Source organism: Triticum dicoccoides, chromosome 1B, assembly GCF_002162155.2.
Source record: "Triticum dicoccoides isolate Atlit2015 ecotype Zavitan chromosome 1B, WEW_v2.0, whole genome shotgun sequence".
NCBI classification, from domain to species: domain Eukaryota; kingdom Viridiplantae; phylum Streptophyta; class Magnoliopsida; order Poales; family Poaceae; genus Triticum; species Triticum dicoccoides.
Genome location: NC_041381.1, coordinates 593,750,390 through 593,776,380, shown reverse-complemented (window position 1 = coordinate 593,776,380; position 25,991 = coordinate 593,750,390). Strand labels below are relative to the sequence as shown.

The 25,991-nt window shown below is 42.1% G+C and overlaps 2 pseudogenes; both read right to left on the bottom strand.

Moving 5' to 3' along the window:
• Window positions 1–19,791, bottom strand: part of LOC119350668 — a 46,961-nt pseudogene extending 27,170 nt beyond the window's left edge.
• Window positions 19,792–21,936: 2,145 nt separating this feature from the next.
• LOC119350667 overlaps window positions 21,937–25,991 on the bottom strand; it is a 24,974-nt pseudogene continuing 20,919 nt past the window's right edge.

Below are 25,991 nucleotides of genomic sequence, written 5' to 3'. Positions count from 1 at the left end.
GAGTATTCTTTCCTCCTTCTTTAACACTCGAAGTGGGCCGGCCCATCTCATGCCACTGCTCCCGCGCTTCAGCGAAGCCGCATCGCTTTGACGCTCGTGGCCGAGTTACTCAAGAAAAAGATGCTCACGAGCGTCATATAGCATTTGCCAGATGGAAATGGCAAGCATAGCAACCAAACGCGGAGGTCAGCTCTCCCTCAGGCTCATAGTTGGCTGGCCCATTTAGTCGTTTCTTCAATTAATAGTGCGTGAGGCATGGGCTTGCCCCCCCACCAAAGGAAACCCTCTAAAAAGCCGGCTACTGCGAAAATTTTAAGAAAATTATGAATTAGAAAACTACTCATGGACTAAAAACTATACATGAATTTACAAAATGTTTGATATTTAAAAATTGTTCATGAGTTTAATAAATGTTTTGTTGGGGAACGTAGTAATTTTAAAAAAATTCCTACGCACACGCAAGATCATGGTGATGGCATAGCAACGAGAGGGTAGAGTGTATGTCCACGTACCCTCGTAGACCGTTAGCGGAAGCGTTATGACAACGCGATTGATGTAGTCGTACGTCTTCACGATCCCACCGATCCAAGTACCGAACGTACGGCACCTCCGAGTTCAGCACACGTTCAGCTCGATGACGATCCCCAGGCTCCGATCCAGCAAAGCTTCGGGGATGAGTTCCGTCAGCACGACGGCGTGGTTACGATGATGATGTTCTACCAGCGCAGGGCTTCGCCTAAACTCCGCGACGATATGACCGAGGTGGAATATGGTGGAGGGGGGCACCGCACACGGCTAAGGAACGATCCGTAGATCAACTTGTGTGTCTCTGGGGTGCCCCCCCGCCCCCGTATATAAAGGAGGGAGGGGGGAGGTGCGGCCGGCCCCCTAGGGGTGCGCCTGGAGGAGTCCTACTCCCACTGGGAGTAGGACTCCCCCCTCTTGCCTTGGTGGAGAAGGAAAGGGGGGAGGGGAAAGAGGAAAGGGGGCCGCCGCCCCCCCTTCCTTGTCCTATTCGGACTAGGGGGGGAGGGGGCGCGTGGCCTGCCCTGGCCGGCCCTCCTCTTCTCCCTCATGGCCCACTAAGGCCCATTAACCCCCGGGAGGGTTCCGGTAACCCCCCGATGTTCCGGTAAAATCCCGATTTCATCCAGAACTATTCCGATGTCCAAACATAGGCTTCCAATATATCAATCTTTATGTCTCGACCATTTCGAGACTCCTCGTCATGTCCGTGATCACATCCGGGACTCCGAACAAACTTCGGTACATCAAAACTTATAAACTCATAATAAAACGATCATCGTAACGTTAAGCGTGCGGACCCTACGGGTTCGAGAACTATGTAGACATGACCTAGAACTATTCTCGGTCAATAACCAATAGCGGAAGCTGGATGCCCATATTGGTTCCTACATATTCTACGAAGGTCTTTATCGGTCAAACCGCATAACAACATACGTTGTTCCCTTTGTCATCGGTACGTTACTTGCCCGAGATTTGATCGTCGGTATCCAATACCTAGTTCAATCTCGTTACCGGCAAGTCTCTTTACTCGTTACGTAATGCATCATCCCGTAACCAACTCATTGGTCACATTGCTTGCAAGGCTTATAGTGATGTGCATTACCGAGAGGACCCAGAGATATCTCTCCGACAATCGGAGTGACAAAACCTAATCTCGAAATACGCCAACTCAACATGTACCTTCGGAGACACCTGTAGTACTCCTTTATAATCACCCAGTTACGTTGTGACGTTTGGTAGTACCCAAAGTGTTCCTCCGGTAAACGGGAGTTGCATAATTCTCATAGTTACAGGAACATGTATAAGTCATGAAGAAAGCAATAGCAATATACTAAACGATCAAGTGCTAGGCTAACGGAATGGGTCATGTCAATCGCATCATTCTCCTAATGATGTGATCCCACTAATCAAATGACAACACATGTCTATGGTTAGGAAACATAACCATCTTTGATTAATGATCTAGTCAAGTAGAGGCATACTAGTGACTATATGTTTGTCTATGTATTCACACATGTATCATGTTTCCGGTTAATACAATTCTAGCATGAATAATAAACATTTATCATGATATGAGGAAATAAATAATAACTATATTATTGCCTCTAGGGCATATTTCCTTCAGTCTTCCACTTGCACTAGAGTCAATAATCTAGATTACATAGTAATGATTCTAACACCCATGGAGTCTTGATGCTGATCATGTTTTTTTCGTGAGAGAGGCTTAGTCAACGGGTCTGCAACATTCAGATCCGTATGTATCTTGCAAATCTCTATGTCTCCCACTTGGACTTGGTCCCGAATGGAATTGAAGCGTCTCTTGATGTGCTTGGTCCTCTTGTGAAATCTGGATTCCTTTGCCAAGGCAATTGCACCAGTTTGTCACAGAAGATCTTCATTGGTCCCTATGCACTAGGTATGACACCTAGATTGGAAATGAACTCCTTCATCCAGACTCCTTCATTTGCTGCTTCAGAAGCAGCTATGTACTCCGCTTCACATGTAAATCCCGCCACGATGCTTTGTTTAGAACTGCACCAACTTACAGCTCCACCGTTTAATAAAAACACGTATCCGGTTTGCGATTTAGAATCGTCCGGATCAGTGTCAAAGCTTGCATCGACGTAACCATTTACGACTAGCTCTTTGTCACCTCCATATACGAGAAACATATCCTTAGTCCTTTTCAGGTATTTCAGGATGTTCTTGACCGCTGTCCAGTGATCCACTCCTGGATTACTTTGGTACCTTCCTGCCAAGCTTATTGCTAAGCATACGTCAGGTCTGGTATACAACATTGCATACATGATAGAGCCTATGGCTGAAGCATAGGGAACATCTTTCATTTTCTCTCTATCTTCTGTTGTGGTCGGGCATTGAGTTTGACTCAACTTCACACCTTGTAGCACGGGCAAGAACCCTTTCTTTGCCTGATCCATTTTGAACTTTTTCAAAATTTTGTCAAGGTATGTGCTTTGTGAAAGTCCTATTAAGCGTCTTGATCTATCTCTATAGATCTTGATGCCCAATATGTAAGCAGCTTCACCGAGGTCTTTCATTGAAAAACTTTTATTCAAGTATCCCTTTATGCTATCCAGAAATTCTATATCATTTCCGATTAATAATATGTCATCTACATATAATATCAGAAATGCTACAGAGCTCCCACTCACTTTCTTGTAAATACAGGCTTCTCCAAAAGTCTGTATAAAACCATATGCTTTGATTACACTATCAAAACGTTTATTCCAACTCCGAGATGCTTGCACCAGTCCATAAATGGATCGCTGGAGCCTGCATACTTTGTTAGCACCTTTTGGATCAACAAAACCTTCTGGCTGCATCATATACAACTCTTCTTCGAGAAATCCATTCAAGATTGCAGTTTTGACATCCATTTGCCAAATTTCATAATCATGAAATGCAGCAATAGCTAACATGATTCGGACAGACTTAAGCATCACTATGGGTGAGAAAGTCTCATCGTAGTCAACCCCTTGAACTTGTCAAAAACCTTTTGCAATAAGTCGAGCTTTATAGACAGTTACATTACCATCAGCGTCAGTCTTCTTCTTAAAGATCCATTTATTTTCAATGGCTTGCCGATCATCGGGCAAGTCAACCAAAGTCCATACTTTGTTTTCATACATGGATCCCATCTCAGATTTCATAGCCTCTAGCCATTTTGCGGAATCTGGGCTCATCATCGCTTCCTCATAGTTCGTAGGTTCATTATGGTCAAGTAACATGACTTCCAGAATAGGATTACCGTACCACTCTGGTGCGGATCTTACTCTGGTAGACCTACGAGGTTCAGTAGAAACTTGATCTGAAGTTTCATGATCAATATCATTAGCTTCCTCACTAATTGTTGTAGTCGTCACAGGAACCGGTTCTTGTGATGAACTACTTTCCAATAAGGGAGTAGATACAGTTATCTCATCAAGTTCTACTTTCCTCCCACTCACTTCTTTCGAGAGAAACTCCTTCTCTAGAAAGGATCCGATTTTAGCAACGAAAATCTTGCCCTCAGATCTGTGATAGAAGATGTACCCAATAGTCTCTTTTGGGTATCCTATGAAGACACATTTCTCCGATTTGGGTTCGAGCTTATCTGGTTGAAGTTTCTTCACATAAGCATTGCAGCCCCAAACTTTAAGAAACGACAACTTTGGTTTCTTGCCAAACCATAGTTCATAAGGCGTCGTCTTAACGGATTTTGATGGTGCCCTATTTAACGTGAATGTGGCCGTCTCTAAAGCATAACCCCAAAACGATAGCGGTAAATCAGTAAGAGACATCATAGATCGCACCATATCTAGTAAAGTACGATTACGACGTTCGGACACACCATTTCGTTGTGGTGTTCCGGGTGGCGTGAGTTGCGAAACTATTCCGCATTGTTTCAAGTGTAAGCCAAACTCGTAACTCAAATATTCTCCTCCACGATCAGATCGTAGAAATTTTATTTTCTTGTTACGATGATTTTCCACTTCACTCTGAAATTCTTTGAACTTTTCAAATGTTTCAGACTTGTGTTTCATCAAGTAGATATACCCATATCTGCTCAAATCATCTGTGAAGGTGAGAAAATAACGATACCCTTCGCGAGCCTCAACATTCATTGGACCACAAACATCAGTATGTATGATTTCCAACAAATCAGTTGCTCGCTCCATAGTTTCGGAGAACGGCGTTTTAGTCATCTTGCCCATGAGGCACGGTTCACAAGTACCAAGTGATTCATAATCAAGTGATTCCAAAAGCCCATCAGAATGGAGTTTCTTCATGCGCTTTACACCGATATGACCTAAACGGCAGTGCCACAAATAAGTTGCACTATTGTTATCAACTCTGCATCTTTTGGTTTCAACACTATGAATATGTGTATCACTACTATCGAGATTCAATAAAAATAGACCACTCTTCAAGGGTGCATGACCATAAAAGATATTACTCATATAAATAGAACAACCATTATTCTCTGATTTAAATGAATAACCGTCTCGCATCAAACAAGATCCAGATATAATGTTCATGCTCAACGCTGGCACCAAATAACAATTATTTAGGTCTAAAACTAATCCCGATGGTAGATGTAGAGGTAGCGTGCCGACCGCGATCACATCGACTTTGGAACCATTTCCCACGCGCATCGTCACCTCGTCCTTAGCCAATCTTCGCTTAATCCGTAGTCCCTGTTTCGAGTTGCAAATATTAGCAACAAAACCAGTATCAAATACCCAGGTGCTACTGCGAGCATTAGTAAGGTACACATCAATAACATGTATATCACATATACCTTTGTTCACTTTGCCATCCTTCTTATCCGCCAAATACTTGGGGCAGTTCCGCTTCCAGTGTCCAGTCTGCTTGCAGTAGAAGCACTCAGTTTCAGGCTTAGGTCCAGACTTGGGTTTCTTCTCTTGAGCAGCAACTTTCTTGCTGTTCTTTTTCAAGTTCCCCTTCTTCTTCCCTTTGCCCTTTTTCTTGAAACTAGTGGTCTTGTTAACCATCAACACTTGATGCTCCTTCTTGATTTCTACCTCCGCGGCTTTTAGCATTGCGAAGAGCTCAGGAATAGTCTTGTTCATCCTTTGCATATTATAGTTCATCACAAAGCTCTTGTAGCTTGGTGGCAGTGATTGAAGAATTCTGTCAATGACACTATCATCAGGAAGATTAACTCCCAGTTGAATCAAGTGATTATTATACCCAGACATTTTGAGTATGTGTTCACTGACAGAACTATTCTCCTCCATCTTGCAGCTATAGAACTTATTGGAGACTTCATATCTCTCAATCCGGGCATTTGCTTGAAATATTAACTTCAACTCCTGGAACATCTCATATGCTCCATGACGTTCAAAACATCGTTGAAGACCCGGTTCTAAGCCGTAAAGCATGGCACACTGAACTATCGAGTAGTCATCAGCTTTGCTCTGCCAGACGTTCTTAACGTCGTTAGTTGCATCAGCAGCAGGCCTGGCACCCAGCGGTGCTTCCAGGACGTAACTTTTCTGTGCAGCAATGAGGATAATCCTTAGGTTACGGACCCAGTCCGTGTAATTGCTACCATCATATTTCAACTTTGCTTTCTCAAGGAACACATTAAAATTCATCGGAACAACAGCACGAACCATCTATCTACAAACAAACATAGACAAGCAAAATACTATCAGGTACTAAGTTCATGATAAATTTAAGTTCAATTAATCATATTACTAAAGAACTCCCACTTAGACAGACATCTCTCTAGTCATCTAAGTGATCACGTGATCCAAATCAACTAAACCATGTCCGATCATCACGTGAGATGGAGTAGTTTCAATGGTGAACATCACTATGTTCATCATATCTACTATATGATTCACGCTCGACCTTTCGGTCTCCGTTTTCCGAGGCCATATCTGCATATGCTAGGCTCGTCAAGTATGACCTGAGTATTCCGCGTGTGCAACTGTTTTGCACCCGTTGTATTTGAACGTAGAGCCTATCACACCCGATCATCACGTGGTGTCTCAGCACGAAGAACTTTCGCAACGGTGCATACTCAGGGAGAACACTTCTTGATTATTAGTGAGAGATCATCTTAAAATGCTACCGTCAATAAAAGCAAGATAAGATGCATAAAGGATAAACATCACATGCAATCAATATAAGTGATATGATATGGCCATCATCATCTTGTGCTTGTGATCTCCATCTTCGAAGCACCGTCATGATCACCATCGTCACCGGCGCGACACCTTGATCTCCATCGTAGCATCGTTGTCGTTACGCCATCTATTGCTTCTACGACTATCGCTACCGCTTAGTGATAAAGTAAAGCAATTACAGGGCGTTTGCATTTCATACAATAAAGCGACAACCATATGGCTCCTGCCAGTTGCCGATAACTTCGGTTACAAAACATGATCATCTCATACAATAAAATATAGCATCACGTCTTGACCATATCACATCACAACATGCCCTGCAAAAACAAGTTAGACGTCCTCTACTTCGTTGTTGCAAATTTTACGTGGCTGCTACGGGCTGAGCAAGAACCGTTCTTACCTACGCATCAAAAACCACAACGATAGTTCGTCAAGTTGGTGCTGTTTTAACCTTCGCAAGGACCGGGCGTAGCCACACTCGATTCAGCTAAAGTGAGAGAGACAGACACCCGCCAACAATAATAAAGTTATTATTTATTTCCTTATTTCATGATAAATGTTTATTATTCATGCTAGAATTGTATTAACCGGAAACATAATACATGTGTGAATACATAGACAAACATAGTGTCACTAGTATGCCTCTACTTGACTAGCTCGTGAATCAAAGATGGTTAAGTTTCCTAGCCATAGACATGAGTTGTCATTTGATTAACGGGATCACATCATTAGGAGAATGATGTGATTGACTTGACCCATTCCGTTAGCTTAGCACTTGATCGTTTAGTATGTTGCTATTGCTTTCTTCATGACTTATACATGTTCCTGTAACTATGAGATTATGCAACTCTCGTTTACCGGAGGAACACTTTGGGTGCTACCAAACGTCACAACGTAACTAGGTGATTATAAAGGAGTACTACAGGTGTCTCCAAAGGTACATGTTGGGTTGGCGTATTTCGAGATTAGGTTTTGTCACTCCGATTGTCGGAGAGGTATCTCTGGGCCCTCTCGGTAATGCACATCACTATAAGCCTTGCAAGCAATGTAGCTAATGAGTTAGTTACGGAATGATGCATTACGTAACGAGTAAAGAGACTTGCCGGTAACGAGATTGAACTAGGTATTGGATACCGATGATCGAATCTCGGGCAAGTAACATACCGATGACAAAGGGAACAACGTATGTTGTTATGCGGTTTGACCGATAAAGATCTTCGTAGAATATGTAGGAGCCAATATGGGCATCCAGGTTCTGCTATTGGTTATTGACCGAGAATAGTTCTAGGTCATGTCTACATAATTCTCGAACCCGTAGGGTCTGCATGCTTAACGTTACGATGACAGTTTTATTATGAGTTTATGAGTTTTGATATACCGAAGGAGTTCGGAGTCCCGGATGAGATCGGGGACATGACGAGGAGTCTCGAAATGGTCGAGACGTAAAGATCGATATATTGGACGACTATATTCGGAGTTCGGAAAGGTTCCAAGTGATTCGGGTATTTTTCGGAGTACCGGAGAGTTACGGGAATTCGTATTGGGCCTCATTGGGCCATACGGAAAGGAGAGAAAGGGCCAAAAGGGTGGCCGCACCCCTCCCCTTGGACTAGTCCGAATTGGACTAGGGAGGGGGGGTGCCCCCTTCTCTTCCCTTTCCTTCTCTCCTACTCCTACTACATGGAAGGGTTCCTAGTTCTACTAGGAAAAGGGGAATCCTACTCTCGGTGGGAGTAGGACTCCCCTAGGGCGCGCCATAGAGAGGGCCGGCCCTCCCCCTCCTCCACTCCTTTATATACGGGGCAGGGGGCACCCCATAGACACACAAGTTGATCTTCGTGATCGTTCCTTAGCCGTGTGCGGTGCCCCCCTCCATGATATTACACCTCGGTCATATTGTAGCGGTGCTTAGGCGAAGCCCTGCGACGGTTGAACATCAAGATCGTCACCACGCCGTCGTGCTGACGGAACTCCTCCCCGAAGCTTTGCTGGATCGGAGCTCGGGGTGCGTCATCGAGCTGTACGTGTGTCAAGAACTCGGAGGTGCCGGAGTAACGGTGCTTGGATCGGTTGGACCGGGAAGACGTACGACTACTTCCTCTACGTTGCATCTACGCTTCCGCTTCGGTCTACAAGGGTACGTAGACAACACTCTCCCCTCTCGTTGCTATGCATCACCATGATCTTGCGTGTGCGTAGGAATTTTTTTGAAATTACTACGTTCCCCAACAGTGGCATCCGAGCCTAGGTTTTATGGTTTGATGTTATATGCACGAGTAGAACACAAGTGAATTGTGGGCGATATAAGTCATACTGCTTACCAGCATGTCATACTTTGGTTCGGCGGTATTGTTGGATGAAGCGGCCCGGACCAACATTACGCGTACGCTTACGCGAGACTGGTTCTACCGCCGTGCTTTGCACACAGGTGGCTAGCGGGTGTTAGTTTCTCCAACTTTAGTTGAACCGAGTGTGGCTACGCCCGGTCCTTGCGAAGGTTAAAACAACACCAACTTGACAAACTATCATTGTGGTTTTGATGCGTAGGTGAGATTGGTTCTTGCTTAAGCCCGTAGCAGCCACGTAAAACTTGCAACAACAAAGTAGAGGACGTCTAACTTGTTTTTGTAGGGTATGATGTGATGTGATATGGTCAAGACGTGATGCTATATTTTATTGTATGAGATGATCATGTTTTGTAACCAAAGTTATCGGCAACTAGCAGGAGCCATATGGTTGTCGCTTTATTATATGAAATGCAAACGCCCTGTAATTGCTTTACTTTATCACTAAGCGGTAGCGATAGTCGTAGAAGCAATAGATGGCGTAAACGACAATGATGCTACGATGGAGATCAAGGTGTCGCGCCGGTGACGATGGTGATCACGACGGTGCTTCGGAGATGGAGATCACAAGCACAAGATGATGATGGCCATATCATATCACTTATATTGATTGCATGTGATGTTTATCCTTTATGCATCTTATCTTGCTTTGATTGACGGTAGCATTTTAAGATGATCTCTCACTAAAAAATTATCAAGAAGTGTTCTCCCTGAGTATGCACCGTTGCCAAAGTTCGTCGTGCCCAGACACCACGTGATGGTCGGGTGTGATAAGCTCTACGTCCATCTACAACGGGTGCAAGCCAGTTTTGCACACGCAGAATACTCAGGTTATACTTGACGAGCCTAGCATATGCAGATATGGCCTCGGAACACGGAGACCGAAAGGTCGAGCGTGAATCATATAGTAGATATGATCAACATAGTGATGTTCACCATTGAAAACTACTCCATCTCACGTGATGATCGGTTATGGTTTAGTTGATTTGGATCACGTGATCACTTAGATGACTAGAGAGATGTCTGTCTAAGTGGGAGTTCTTTTGTAATATGATTAATTGAACTTAAATTTATCATGAACTTAGTCCTGGTAGTATTTTGCAAATTATGTTGTAGATCAATAGCTTGCATTGTTGCTTTCATATGCTTATTTTGATATGTTCCTAGAGATAAATTGTGTTGAAAAATGTTAGTAGCAATGATGCGGATTGGATCCGTGATCTGAGGTTTATCCTCATTGCTGCACAGAAAAATTATGTCCTTAATGCACCACTAGGTGATAGACCTATTGCAGGAGCAAATGCAGACGTTATGAACGTTTGGCTAGCTCAATATGATGACTACTTGATAGTTTTTTGCACCATGCTTTATGGCTTAGAATTGGGACTTCAAAAACGTTTTGAACGTCATGGACCATATGAGATGTTCCAGGAGTTGAAGTTAATATTTCAAGCAAATACCCGAGTTGAGAGATATGAAGTCTCCAACAAGTTCTATAGCTAAAAGATGGAGGAGAATCGCTCAACTAGTGAGCATGTGCTCAGATTGTCTGGGTACTACAATCGCTTGAATCAAGTGGGAGTTAATCTTCCAGATAAGATAGTGATTGACAAAATTCTCTAGTCACCACCACCAAGTTGGTAGAACTTCGTGATGAACTATAATGCAAGGGATGACGAAAACGATTCCCGAGCTCTTCGTGATGCTGAAATTGACGAAGGTAGAAATCAAAGAAAAACATCAGTGTTGATGGTGGACAAGATCACTAGTTTCAAGATAAAGGGCAAAGGGAAGAAGGGGAACTTCATGAAGAACAACAAGCAAGTTGCTACTCAAGTGAGGAAACCCAAGTCTGGACCTAAGCCTAAGACTAAGTGATTACACTGCAAAGGAAATGGTCACTGGAAGCGGAAATGCCCTGAATATTTGGTGGATAAGAAGGATGGCAAAGTGAACAAGGGTATATTTGATATACAGGTTATTGATGTGTGCCTTACTAGTGTTTATAGTAGCCCCTGAGTATTTGATACTTGTTCGGTTGCTAAGATTAGTAACTCGAAACAGGAGTTACAAAATAAACAGAGACTAGTTGAAGGGGAAGTGACGATGAGTGTTGGAAGTAGTTCCAAGATTGATATGATCATCATCACACACTCCCTATACTTTCGGGATTAGTGTTAAACCTAAATAAATGTTATTTGGTGTTTGCGTTGAGCATGAATATGATTTGATCATGTTTATTGCAATACGGTTATTCATTTAAAATCAGAGAATAATTGTTGTTCTATTTACATGAATAAAACCTTCAATGGTCATACACCCAATGAAAATAGTTTGTTGGATCTCGATCGTAGTGATACACATATTCATAATATTGATGCCAAAAGATGCAAAGTTAATAATGATAGTGCAAGTTATTTGTGGCACTGCCGTTTGGGTCATATCGGTGTAAAGCGCATGAAAAAACTCCATAAAGATGGATTTTTTTGGAATCACTTGGTTATGAATCATTTGATGCTTGCGAACCGTGCCTTTTGGGCAAGATGACTAAAACTCCATTCTCTGGAACAATGGAACGAGCTACTGACTTATTGGAAATAATACATACCGATGTATGCGATCCGATGAGTGTTAAGGCTTGTGGTATGTATCGTTATTTTCTAACCTTCACAGATGATTTGAGCAGATATGGGTATATCTACTTGATGAAACATAAGTCTGAAACATTTGAAAAGTTCAAAGAATTTCAGTGTGAAGTGGAAAATCATCGTAACAAGAAAAATAGAGTTTCTACGATCTGATCGTGGAGACGAATATTTGAGTTACGAGTTTGGTCTTCATTTGAAACAATGTGAAATAGTTTCGCAACTCACGCCATCTGGAACACCACAATGTAATGGTGTGTCCGAACGTCGTAATCGTACTTTACTAGATATGGTGCGATCTATGATGTCTCTTATCAGTTTACCACTATTGTTTTGGGGTTATGCATTAGAGACAGCTGCATTCACGTTTAATAGGGCACCATCTAAATCCGTTGAGACGACACCGTATGAACTATGGTTTAGCAGTAAACCTAAGCTATCGTTTCTTAAAACTTGGAGTTGCGATGCTTATATGAAAAAGGTTTTCAACCTGATAAGCTCGAACCCAAATCGGAGAAGTGCGTCTTCATAGAATACCCAAAGGTAACTATTGGGTACACCTTCTATCACAGACCCGAAGGCAAGTTATTCGTTGCTAAGATGGATCCTTTCTAGAGAAGAAGTTTCTCTCGAAAGAAGTGAGTGGGAGGAAAGTAGAACTTGATGAAATAACTATATCTACTCCCTTGTTGGAAAGTAGTTTATCACAGAAATCAGTTCCAGTGATTCCTACACCAATTAGTGAGGAAGTTAATGATGATGATCATGAAACTTCACATCAAGTTACTACCAAACCTCGTAGGTCTTACAGAGTAAGATCCGCACCAGAGTGGTGCAGTGATCATGTTCTGGAAGTCATGTTACTAGACCATGATGAACCTGCAAACTATGAGGAAGCGATGATGAGCCCAGATTCCATGAAATGGCTTGAGGCCATAAAATCTGAGATATGATCCATGTATGAGAACAAAGTATGGACTTTGATTGACTTGCTCGATGATCAGCAAGCCATGTTAAATAAATGGATCTTCAAGAGGAAGATGGACACTGATAGTAGTGTTACTATCTACTAAGCTCGACTTGTTGCGAAAGGTTTTCAACAAGTTCAAGGTGTTGAATACGATGAGATTTTCTCACTCGTATCGATGCTTAAGTCTGTCTGAATCATGTTAGCAATTGCCACATTTTATGAAATCTGGCAAATGGATGTCAAAACTGCATTCCTTAATGGTTTTCTTAAAGGAGAGTTGTATATGATACAACCAGAAGTTTTTGTCGATCCGAAAGGTGCTAACAAAATGTGCAAGCTCCAGCGATCCATCAATGGACTGGTGCAAGCATCTCAGAGTTGGAATATACGCTTTGATAAGTTGATCAAAGCATATAGTTTTGTACAGACTTACGGTGAAGCCTGTATTTACAAGAAAGTGAGTGGGAGCACTACAACATTTCTAATAAGTACATGTGAATGACATATTGTTGATCGGAAATAATGTAGAATTATTCTGCAAAGCATAAAGGAGTGTTTGAAAGGAGTTCTTTCAAAGAAAGACCTCGGTGAAGCTGCTTACATATTGAGCATCAAGATCTATTGAGATAGATCAAGACGCTTGATAAGATTTTCAATGAGTACATACCTTGACAAGATTTTGAAGTAGTTCAAAATGGAACAGTCAAAGAAGGAGTTCTTGCCTGTGTTGCAAGGTGTGAAGTTGAGTAAGACTCAAGACTCGACCATGGCAGAAAATAGAAAGAGAATGAAAAGTCATTCCCTATGCCTCAGTCACAGGTTCTATAAAGTATGCTATGCTGTGAACCAGACCTATTGTATACTCTGCCCTGGTTTGGCAAGGGAGTACAATAGTGATATAGGAGTAGATCACTGGACATTGGTCAAAATTATCCTTAGTGGAATAAGGATATGTTTCTCAATTATGGAGGTGACAAAAGGTTCGTCGTAAAAGGTTACGTCGATACAAGTTTTGGCACTGATCCAGATGACTCTAAGTCTTAATCTGGATACATATTGAAAGTGTGAGCAATTAGCTAGAGTAGCTCCATGCAGAGTATTATAGACATAGAATATTTGCAAAAAACATACGGCTCTGAATGTGACAGACCCGTTGACTAAACTTCTCTCACGAGCAAAACATGATCATACCTTTGTACTCTTTGGGTGTTAATCACATAGCGATGTGAACTAGATTATTGACTCTAGTAAACCCTTTGGGTGTTGGTCACATGACGATGTGAACTATGGGTGTTAATCATATACAGATATGATTATTGGTGTTAAATCACATGGCGGTGTGAACTAGATTATTGACTCTAGTGCAAGTGGGAGACTGAAGGAAATATGCCCTAGAGGCAATAATAAAGTTATTATTTATTTCCTTATTTCATGATAAATGTTTATTATTCATGCTAGAATTGTATTAGCCGGAAACATAATACATGTGTGAATACATAGACAAACATAGTGTCACTAGTATGCCTCTACTTGACTAGCTCGTGAATCAAAGATGGTTAAGTTTCCTAGCCATAGACATGAGTTGTCATTTGATTAACGGGATCACATCATTAGGAGAATAATGTGATTGACTTGACCCATTCCGTTAGCTTAGCACTTGATCGTTTAGTATGTTGCTATTGCTTTCTTCATGACTTATACATGTTCCTGTAACTATGAGATTATGCAACTCCCGTTTACCGGAGGAACACTTTGGGTGCTACCAAACGTCACAACGTAACTGGGTGATTATAAAGGAGTACTACAGGTGTCTCCAAAGGTACATGTTGGGTTGGCGTATTTCGAGATTAGGTTTTGTCACTCCGATTGTGGGAGAGGTATCTCTGGGCCCTCTCGGTAATGCACATCACTATAAGCCTTGCAAGCAATGTAGCTAATGAGTTAGTTACGGAATGATGCATTACGTAACGAGTAAAGAGACTTGCCGGTAATGAGATTGAACTAGGTATTGGATACCGACGATCGAATCTTGGGCAAGTAACATACCGATGACAAAGGGAACAACGTATGTTGTTATGCGGTTTGACCGATAAAGATCTTCGTAGAATATGTAGGAGCCAATATGGGCATCCAGGTTCCGCTATTGGTTATTGACCGAGAATAGTTCTAGGTCATGTTACATAATTCTCGAACCCGTAGGGTCCGCACGCTTAACGTTACGATGACAGTTTTATTATGAGTTTATGAGTTTTGATGTACCGAAGGAGTTTGGAGTCCCAGATGAGATCGGGGACATGACGAGGAGTTTCGAAATGGTCGAGACGTAAAGATCGATATATTGGACGACTATATTCGGAGTTCGGAAAGGTTCCGAATGATTCGGGTATTTTTCGGAGTACCGGAGAGTTACGGGAATTCGTATTGGGCCTCATTGGGCCATACGGGAAAGGAGAGAAAGGGCCAAAAGGGTGGCCGCACCCCTCCCCTTGGACGAGTCCGAATTGGACTAGGGAGGGGGGCGCCCCCTTCCTTCCTTCTCCTTCTCTCTTCCCTTTCCTTCTCTCCTACTCCTACTACATGGAAGGGTTCCTAGTTCTACTAGGAAAAGGGGAATCCTACTCCCGGTGGGAGTAGGACTCCCCTAGGGCGCGCCATAGAGAGGGCCGGCCCTCCCCCTCCTCCACTCCTTTATATACGGGGGCAGGGGGCACCCCATAGACACACAAGTTGATCTTCGTGATCGTTCCTTAGCCGTGTGCGGTGCCCCCCTCCACGATATTACACCTCGGTCATATTGTAGCGGTGCTTAGGCGAAGCCCTGCGACGGTTGAACATCAAGATGGTCACCACGCCGTCGTGCTGACGGAACTCCTCCCCGAAGCTTTGCTGGATCGGAGCTCGGGGTGCGTCATCGAGTTGTACGTGTGTCAAGAACTCGGAGGTGCCGGAGTAACGGTGCTTGGATCGGTTGGACCGGGAAGACGTACGACTACTTCCTCTACGTTGCGTCAACGCTTCCGCTTCGGTCTACAAGGGTACGTAGACAACACTCTCCCCTCTCGTTGCTATGCATCACCATGATCTTGTGTGTGCGTAGGAATTTTTTTGAAATTACTACGTTCCCCAACAACAGACTCCGCATGCTATCCATTCATTTGTATTGAATTTTATTGCGGAGCTGGAGGCGCTGAGAAGGCCGGATACAGACAAGGCTGCACCGAGTAGGGAAGGTGCGAGCTCACGACAACCTTGGAAGGCGCCGCCGGATGGGGCTGCCAAGATTAATGTAGATGGGGGCTTCTCCAGGACAGGTGAAAAAGATGCTGCAGCAGTTGTTTGCAGAGATCATAGTGGAATTTTTCTGGGCTCCTCGGCACTTGTTGTCTCCGGAATCACTGATCCGGCTATCCTGGAAGCTTTGGCATGCCGGGAGGGACTTTCACTTGCTCTTGATCTCGGGGTAAACGAACTGGTGATTGCATGCGATTGAAAGTCAGTGGTCTCGGACATCAGGGTGGGAACCGAAGGGAGGCACTCAGTTATTGTGAGGGAGATTGTAACACGGGCAAATGAGCTTGCTGCATGCGATATCACTTTTGAAGGTCGAGCTTCGAATTGGGAAGCCCATAGTCTTGCTAAATTTGCTAGTTCATTAGATTCTCGTCGCCATGTGTGGCTGGGGATTACCCACGATCCCCTCGTTATTCCTGTAAACCTCACAACTATCTAATAAAGTGTTGGTTTACCGCTCAAAAAAAGCAAGCGACGACCTTCTCTTGTGTAACGCGAGGTATAGAAGGGGAGCCCCTATTTCTAGCATGTGAGCGAAGCGCTTCGCGACGCTAAAGACGCCGCGCAACTGGGCCGGTCCTGTTGACGCCCTGTTGTTTCTTCTTTGTTTGTCTTCTTCTTCCTCTTCTTCTCCTCCTCCTCCTTCCCTTCTACTCCTCTTTTTTATTCTCCTCCTCCTTGTCCACTTATTCTTCTTTGGAATATATTTTTGTTTACTTGTCCTCCTGCTTTTTTTCTTCTCCTCCTCTTTTTTATTGTTCTCCTCTTTCTCCATTGATTCTTCTTCATAGTATTTAGAAAGAGTTGAGGCCATGAAAATAAATTATTGATCTTGTATTAATAAAATGTTGAGAAAGTTACATATAAAATGTTGACATGGCCATAAAATGTTGGTGGAATTATTTAGAAAGTGTTGACATGTAGATAGAAATGTTGAAGGAGTTTACATAAAATGTTGAAGAATAGTTAAAAAAAAAATAAAAATAAAAAAAAATTGTTGAACTTCTATTTGAATGGTGAACTAGTGTATGTAAAATGTTGAGCCCATTGAAATAAATTGCTAATGTAGTATTACTAAAATGCTGATAAACTTACATAGAGAATATTGGCATGGCCATAAAATGTTGAATGAATTATTTAGAAAGTGTTGACATGAACATTGAAAAAATGTTGAAGGGTTTATATATAATGTTGAAGAAAATATTTAAAATACACTTAAATAGATAGAATCTAGAACTTCTATTAAAATGGTGAAGTAGTGTATGCAAAAATGTTGAGGCCATGAAAAAAACTGTTGATATTGTATTAGTAAAATGTTGAGAAACTTACATAGAAATGTTGATGGCCATAAAATGTTGAAGCAATTATTTAGGATGTGTTGACATGGCTATAATAAAAATGTTGAAGACAATATATTTTTAAAAAAACTTTTACATAATTAAAATGTTGAAATTCTATTAAAATGGTGAACTAGTGTATGTAAAATGATGAGGCCATGAAACAAATATTTAGAAAGAGTTGACATGGCCATAATAAAATGTTGAAAGGGGTTTACATAAAATGTTAGATGGAGTTCCCAAAATGTTGAGAAAAGATTTTATCATCAACCATAATCACACAAAGCAGGGGAGCAAAAGATCATTACTCATGCAGACATAATTCACACAAACACAAAAAGATCATTTGTCATCCCAACATAATTCTCATAAACCAAAAGAACATTTGCCATCCAAGTTTATAACATTCATGATCCACAACACTAGTAAGAACTGCCATACACCAATGAGAACTCATGTATCAATGAAACAAGCAGCACAAAAATTGTTTCATTCGCTCGACTTAGCTACAACAACCCTAGGTGAATGATCCCTAACAAATGAACTACTTTCTTTTCCTCTTCTTATAATTTCCTCCAATAGCATCAAAGTCAACCTTGTTAAGCGTGGACTTCGCTAAGGTGTATGCAGTGATTTCCCTGAAGTCTGGTAGAATATCCTGACATGAAGAGAGAAATGATTAGCTACTGATAGTAGAAGACAAAATAGACATGGGAGTGACAAACAATTAAATCACAATGCAAAAGAAGAAACATACAACGTCAAAGTCCCTCAAAGTTCTACCATCCCAGTACAACATAGAGAATCACAAAGAACCCGCAGTCATGCCTGATCACAACAAAAAATGAATAAAATGGGTACTCAAAACCATGATAAAATGAAAAAAAACATGGTTCAAATTGTTCAAAAATAATATGATAAACCTTTATTTGTCAAATGTTGACACAAGCATACAGGAATGAAGAACAAGTGTTTATAAAATGTTGAGCTAACCATCTAAAATGTTGAAAATAAATAAAATTTGAATCTTTATTTGTGAAATGTTGACAATCATATACAAAAGTATATATGAAATGTTTAGGGCACCATATAGAGTGCTAAAAAAGTTGAGATAACCTATCTGCTGTGGATCCACAACCCTAGCCTCAAATCTCCGAAACCATAGACTAAACCCCTAACTATGGATCCACACCAAAAACTGATTTGTATCACACCTATTGCACAAAACAAAAATACCTGCCTGCTCTGGATCTACAACCCCCAATTCTCCCAAACCATAAACAAAACCCTAAATGTGGATCAACGCCACAAACTGATTTCTAGCTATCACACCTACTGCATGAACCAAAATACCCTACCTGCTCTGGATCCACATCCCTAGCGCCAGATCTCCCAAAACTCACAAACCCTAGATGAAGAACACAAATCACCGAACACATCGACCAATTTGACCTCACCTACACAACTTTAATCGAGCAAAAGTGCGAGGAAGAACTGGAGAATGAACAGATCGACATACCTCTCCCCAAGATCAATCCCTTCTTTTATTTCTTTTTTCTTCTCTGATTTTTTTTCATTTTTTTGGTTTCTCTTCTGTTTCTTGTTGTTTTTCATTCTATATTCTTTTATACAAGATCAACATTTTTCTTAAATACTTGTTCAACATTTTTCAAATACTTGATCAACATTTCTTCAAATACTCGGTAAACATTTTTGAAATAACCATTCAACACTATTTCAAGTATTTGTTCAATATTTTTTCAAATACTTTCAACATTTTTCAAATATTTTTTCAATACTTTTTAATACTTATACGACATTTTTCAAATACTTGTTCAACATTTTAAATATTTATTCAACATTTTTTAATACTTGTCCAACCTTTTTTCAAATACTTGTTCAACATTTTTAATGCTCATTCAATGGTTTTGAATAATTTTCAACATTTTTCAAATACTCATTTCACATTTTTTAATACTTATTCAACATTTTTAAAATACTCATTTAGCATATTTCAAATTTGTTTTTGAAGAGTGTTTTTTGTATTATATATATATATATAATATTTTAATTATAAACAAATGTAAAAAAGCAAAACAAAAAACAAAAAGCATGAAAAAAGCAGGAAACAGGCTGGTGTATCGCGGGCGCGTGGGCCGGCCCAAGTGGCGTTTGCCTTGAGCGAAGGGTCGCTCCTGTCTAACTGAACGCGAGGAATAGTCGCGCCCGTCAACGCACGCTGGCTGATTGATGAATCAATCTGTTTGACGTCTCCTCCTTGTGATCGGTCTTCCAAGTCCAAAAAAGAAAAGCAGTGAGCCGATCCCATCTCCTCGTCTCCTGTGTTCTTTCCCGAGCAGGATAACACAGCGAACCTGTGCAGCCGCGGCGATCGAATCAATCTGTTCCTGGCGGGTAGCTGACTGACTCACGTGCACGCGCGGCAGCGGCAGCCAGCAGGCCGCGTATCGACGACACCGGAGCGGACGCTGCAGGGCGCAGCGCCCACGCGGTCATCGCACGTTGTAATTTCGTCTTCCCCTCTTCTTAGCAAAATACTAGCGGTATTTTTTTTCAGTCATCACTCGATTCGAAATCTGCCTGAAATCCCTTTTTTGTGTTGTTTTCCCTAAATATTCATACAAATGTAACAATTGTATATATGAACTTGCAGATAGTAGATTAAGTCCTTACTTCAATATGTTTGAACGTATGTGTTTTGGCAAAACATGGGGCATTAGCTATTGTTTAAAGTTCCAATTAAGTGTACTTCATTGGCTTCACAATTGTCGGTTTCTTATTTGTAAATTTATTTGTTAAATACAAATAATATGGGTAAGTTTCTTTTAAACCAATGATCAAGTGGTTGAGTATTTCAATTTCTCAACTCTGCCTTTATGCGGTCGACCACAACGGTCGGCATCAAAGCTTTCTTCTTGAACACCCTCGCATTCTCTCATTCCACAACTCCCACGAAACAAGCATTAGGAGTGAAGACATCGCCTTGGTCCTATGACCATGACCGAGGACCGTCCTCTCCCACCAGAGCTTGACTGACGTGATCCCAGCCCACGCATCCAAGTCCATCTCCGGAACATCGAGCTAACACCTAATCGTATTCCAAATGCGTGTGGAGAACCTGCACTGGAAAAGAAAGTGCACCGCCGTCTCGGGTTCCCTTTTACATAGTTGGCATAGATTGCAATTTGGCCAGCCTCTCCTTTGTAGCCGATCCGCCGTCCAAATCCGATTCATGTTAACTGGCCACGCGAAGAATTTGCATTTGGGTGGCCCCTAGTCATGGCTCGAAGGAAGAAATTATACTGAAGGTTGAAGGTAATTTCCAACTTTTTAGCAATTTAAATACTTTGATTTGAGGATTTTATCATGCTCTACTTGAAAATTTAATTACATTTCTTATCTTGTAGGTTACTGAACCTTGATGTCTAATGTGTGTTTTGGAATTTGGTAATGTAAGACATCCTTTTCTGGTAATTTTGTCATTTGTTTTATCAACATTAAGCATTTTTTACTTGCGTTTTTTATAAATCGACTTCTATTATGTGCAATAATCGATGTTACAATCCTCTCATATTTAATTGTTCTGTTGCCTGCAAAATTTACGTCATATTAAGTGGTGCATCAGGGTAACATTAGCTTCAGCTCCGCCCCTGGCTGAACCAAATTAACAGCATACATGATAAATAAGTGTACACTTACAGGGTGGATATACAGAAGAAATTATAGTGCAAGGAAGAGAAGCAGAAGCGGAGGTGGGGCTGTGTAACTCAAGCAAAAGGAATCACACGATGAGAGCTATAGGTGCTACAGCAGGATACCCCAGTCGGTCAGCAGGGACTTGCGGTTAACCTTGGTGGAGCGCCGGACTCCGGAGGGCTGCGAATGATGGCCGGAGAGCGAACCTTGTGTCGCTGGTTGAGAAGCACCGACATGTAAAGGGCAGGCATCACAGGAGGAGAAACCTCGCCGGAACCGCCGATCATGTGTGTAGCCGTGTAGGGGCGCACCCGATGTGCCAGCCCCAGGAATATGAGACACTGATTTCTTCCATATTGCGTAGGTGAAAGGATCATCAGTTTAGCAAGCGAACACGGCCAGAGTATGCCGATCCTACTGGAGATGGGCTTCCTGTCGAGCCGCTCTACCCGGGTTATCACTTAATCAGGTACGTGCAAATTCAAGCTCGCAACAGCTAAAGGAAACACGCAAGCTGTCTAAGTTCACAAGCAGCTGCACACAATGTTCTTTGCATTGCTTGGTATCGTTCTGGTTTTTGAAACCATGTTCGCCTTTTATGCTCGTCTTTGCTCGGCGGATACATTGCCTGATCTATACTCTGTACATTGCACATTGGACCAACAGATTACAGATGATATGGCAAATACATACAAATCAGTGTGTCCTCTTATGTTTACTAAATAGGAATATGTTTCAAATAATCATTACAAAGATAAATATGTCACAAACCAGTGCTATATTTGTTAATCTATATTACAAATTGATATTGTTCAAGACACTCATTACTACAAGAAACGTCAATATATGGTTTGGAAAATGTATAAACGTAAATAGTGTTTCATCTCGAGAAACAATCTGAAGAAGTACCAGTTTAAAGTTTAAACCAGATAGGCAACCGAGTCCTCAACGTGTAGATGGACCGGTGTCCAGTGCCTTGCCCAAACGATGCTCCATCTCAAACGTCTGGCTGCTCTGGCCAATATGAGTGGATGGTTCACTTATGTATGTACCATAACTTGAGTTGGGATCATCGGGGGCTGTACGTCTCTCCTCGAGCTCCAGGCACTCTTGCAACTGGGTTACCACCTCAGTCATTGTGTGTCGTTGTGCAGGATCTTGCTTGGTGCACTTAAGGGCAACAGTCGTTACCTTCCACACGCTGTTGACATCATAGTCTCCTCGCATGCACTCGTCAACAATGTTCTCAATGTCGCCTCGGCCAAGAGACTGTCGCACCCACTCGGCAATTCTAGTGGGCACCGGGCTTTGTAGTATCGGTGGCTGCCCCGTAACCACCTCTAACAACACGACACCAAAGCTATATACATCGCTCTTTTCGGTTAGCTGCAGAGTTTCGACGCTCCTGCATGCATATGCACAACATGAGATTCATTTGCATTTTAGTTGGTTGTAGGGACCAAAGCGTCAAAGATAGGACATCGTAAGGTTGTATACTCAGGGGCAAGGTAGCCATGTGTGCCAACAACCCTAGCCGTGGATGCATGAGTATCATCATCGTGCTTGAAAGCCTTTAGTAAACCAAAAACAGAAACCTTGGCCTTAAGATTTGCATTCAGTAGGATGTTTGATGTCTTCACATCCTGATGTAGGAACGGTGGACTACACGCTCTATGTAGATACTCGAGTCCTGCATGAACATCAAGTCATTGACGACAACAACAACCAAACTAGCATGTTGTTTCATGGTTGCTATCTATTGAATGCGAGGTCAGAAGAGCGACATAACTCTTCTATTATTGCAATTAAAGCGTGTACTATCAAATGAGCAAACAGATTGAAAGCGTCATAGAAAGATAACGAAACCAAAGCCATAAGAATACCTTGCGCAGAATCCAGCGCAATACGCAGCCTCTGTCTCCAGGTTAAACGCCCAACTTTGGGATCTCTTCCTGCAAAAGATTATTAAATGTTTAATGTGTCGTGGATCTAGAGATCTAATCGATGAAACAACACCCCTCTTAGTTTATCTTGAAGGTTTCCTTCCGACATATGCTCGTACACAAGGGCTAAATAGTCTCCATCTTTGCAATAACCAATCAGGGTGACAAGATTTTTGTGATGAATCCTTGTTAAGTTCCCAGCCTAGGAGAGAAGAAATAAAAGACTACCTGCAAATGTAAGTGATCATTTATACTAGCTTGATCATGTTGGAGTTGTGTCGAATATAGTGTACAAGGTAGGTTACAGTTGGACTTGTAGTAGTATTGTGTTTAGATAGGATATGGAGTCGTGTCCTAGTAGGACACTTGTATCCTAGACCTCTCATATATAGCGTCGTTAACAAATCTCGGTGTCATGCTCGTGTGATTGCTTGGTCCTCGGATGATCGATGGTATGCCTCGGGTTTATTCTAACAAGTGGTATCAGAGCATTGCAGGAGGAAGCTCAATTAATTTTTCACTGGGTCAGTCATATGATGAACCATGGCGCCAACGAGTATCATGTTTGAGGTGGAGAAGTTCAACGGGACATAAAACCTTGGGTTATGACAGACAAGGGTGGAAGATTTGTTGGCGCAACATGGATGCTCGAAGGCACTGCAGGAAGTTATGTCAGCTAAGATGAAATTATCATGTGATGGATGGAAATTCATGGAATGATCTGGGAGCCTGGATCGGACTAGATAGTATGACGGGATCGACGCGAGTCGGTCGGTACAGAAGATGGTGGTGGGATCGGCGACATCGACATAGCAGCGTGATGCTGATGGTGACCGACTTCTGGGCGTGGAAACACGTGGCGCAGGCCCCGAGGGTTTGTGTGGCTTCGACAAGACTATGGCGAGGGGGTGATTCAAGACGGTGCACAGGAGAGCTTGGAGTCGACGAGGCGAGGGGTGGCAAGTACAACCGCCATGGAGTCATGTTGAAGGTGGATCTGGATTGAGGGGCTACGGTGTAAGGATCCAGAGAATCGAAGCCTATTCAGCGGAAAAGCGAGTGACATGTAGTTCGGACTGGAGCCCAGTGGTCCGGTGGAAGCGTGAAACTCGTCATCGGTCGGTGATGATCGGTGGTACTCTGCAGTGGGGGTTGAGTGGTATGGGTTCGCTACCCTTGAGACTCGACCGGGCCAGCGGAGGCTACGCACGGGACATGGAGACGGGCCAGGGCTCTGGTGGTCATACATGTGGCGAGACAACTGCAAATTTGACTCGGGATGACTACAAGCAACGGTGAAATTCCTTCATGTTTCAGACAGGCGGTCAAGAAAGGAGCGGTGATGTTGAGTTCAGGTAACTCTTATGTGTGACACCCATTATGTGAGTTGTTCACTTTCACGCAGGTCAATGATCAGTGTGTGATGGTGTTGGACGGATACTCTGGAAGTTGGGAGCACAAACTAGAGTAAAAAGGAACTTAATTTTGCTCAAGCATTGACTGTGGTCAAGAAAAGAAGGGACTACAAGTTGCAGGTGGAGTCATATGGAGTCTTTGGAGTAGCAGCGATACTCTTGGGATAAGCTCAAGTCCAATGTACATGGAAGTTTACATGGACAAATCCAGAATGGTGGAGTATATTCACCAAGGTGGAGTTTGTTGGAGTTGTGTCGAACATAGTGTACAAGGTAGGTTACAGTTGGACTTGTAGTAGTATTGTGTTTAGATATGATATGGAGTCGTGTCCTAATAGAACACTTGTATCCTAGACCTTTCATATATAGCGGGGGTAGACACACGATGTAACTTATGCCAACATAATAGCACATGCACGCAAAGGGGAGCTGGTGGCGTGTGCCGGTGCCCGGGTGACCGGTGTGCGGTATTGTGACGGTGTCACGGGAAGAAGCGCCCGTAGTCAGCCCCCAGGAATGTAGTCATATCGGTGAAACTCGTTAACAAATCTCGGTGTCGTGCTCGTGTGATTGATTGATCCTCGGATGATCGATGATATATGGCTCGGATTTATTCTAACAGATCAGACATTACCTCAGCCAAGAACTCTATGACACCTTGGTCAGAAGACTGAGACCGTAGCTTGACTGCCACTTGAGTACCATCCTCCAAGAAACCAGCATATACAATGCCGAAACCTCCACGACCGAGTACTCGATGGAAGTTATTTGTTATGACCTCCAACTCTCTATATGTGAACCGACGATTTTCGAGTTGCACCTTATTGTGGGCATCACTGCTTTGAGAAGACTGCACATCGCTCACCTTGCTCTGTTTGTTTGCACTATCTTTGGCTAATCCTTACAAATGGAAGAATGAAATTAGTAGTATCCACCATTGCTTACAGTAATGCTATACATGTATAGAATATAGTTAATGCATTGCAATTGTTACCTTGCTTTTTTCTGTTGACGAGAAATAGTACCGCGAGTAATACTATAATCACAACTATAACTATTGGAACAACAACGTAGACAGCAATCATAGAGTCATTCTTCTTTGTGGCGTGACAAGAGCTGTTATCACTGCAAAGGCTTGGATTTCCATTGTACCTAAGAAAATTAAGGAGATGGTAAGCAATTTTGACAATAAAATGTAAGATCAATAGATACAACAAACAAGATACATATATGATGGATTAACCTTAGAGTTAGGGATCCATCTTCCACTTTTCTCAGAAGCACGGGAGGTATTGATCCACTAAGTTGGTTATCCGTCAAATCTCTAAAAGGGAGCAAAATAAGTGTTGAAATTAGAAGAACGATCATGAATAAAAACTAAAGTATTTATTACCTCGCTTTTATTTTGAAGTCGCCCACATTATTATTTCTAAGTCTTTATTTGCAGGAAATGATTATTTCTATGTCAATACTTATTTGGAGGATTCAACACAACTTCTAACCTCTCGGCTCCCTCCTTTGTAAATATGTAACCCATGTATATATTTTCATTTCGTACATACTTCTAACAATTAATATAAAACCACAACAGGATATTTTCCTATTGTTTTATGAGAAAAATTATCTCTAAGTCATGCAAGTT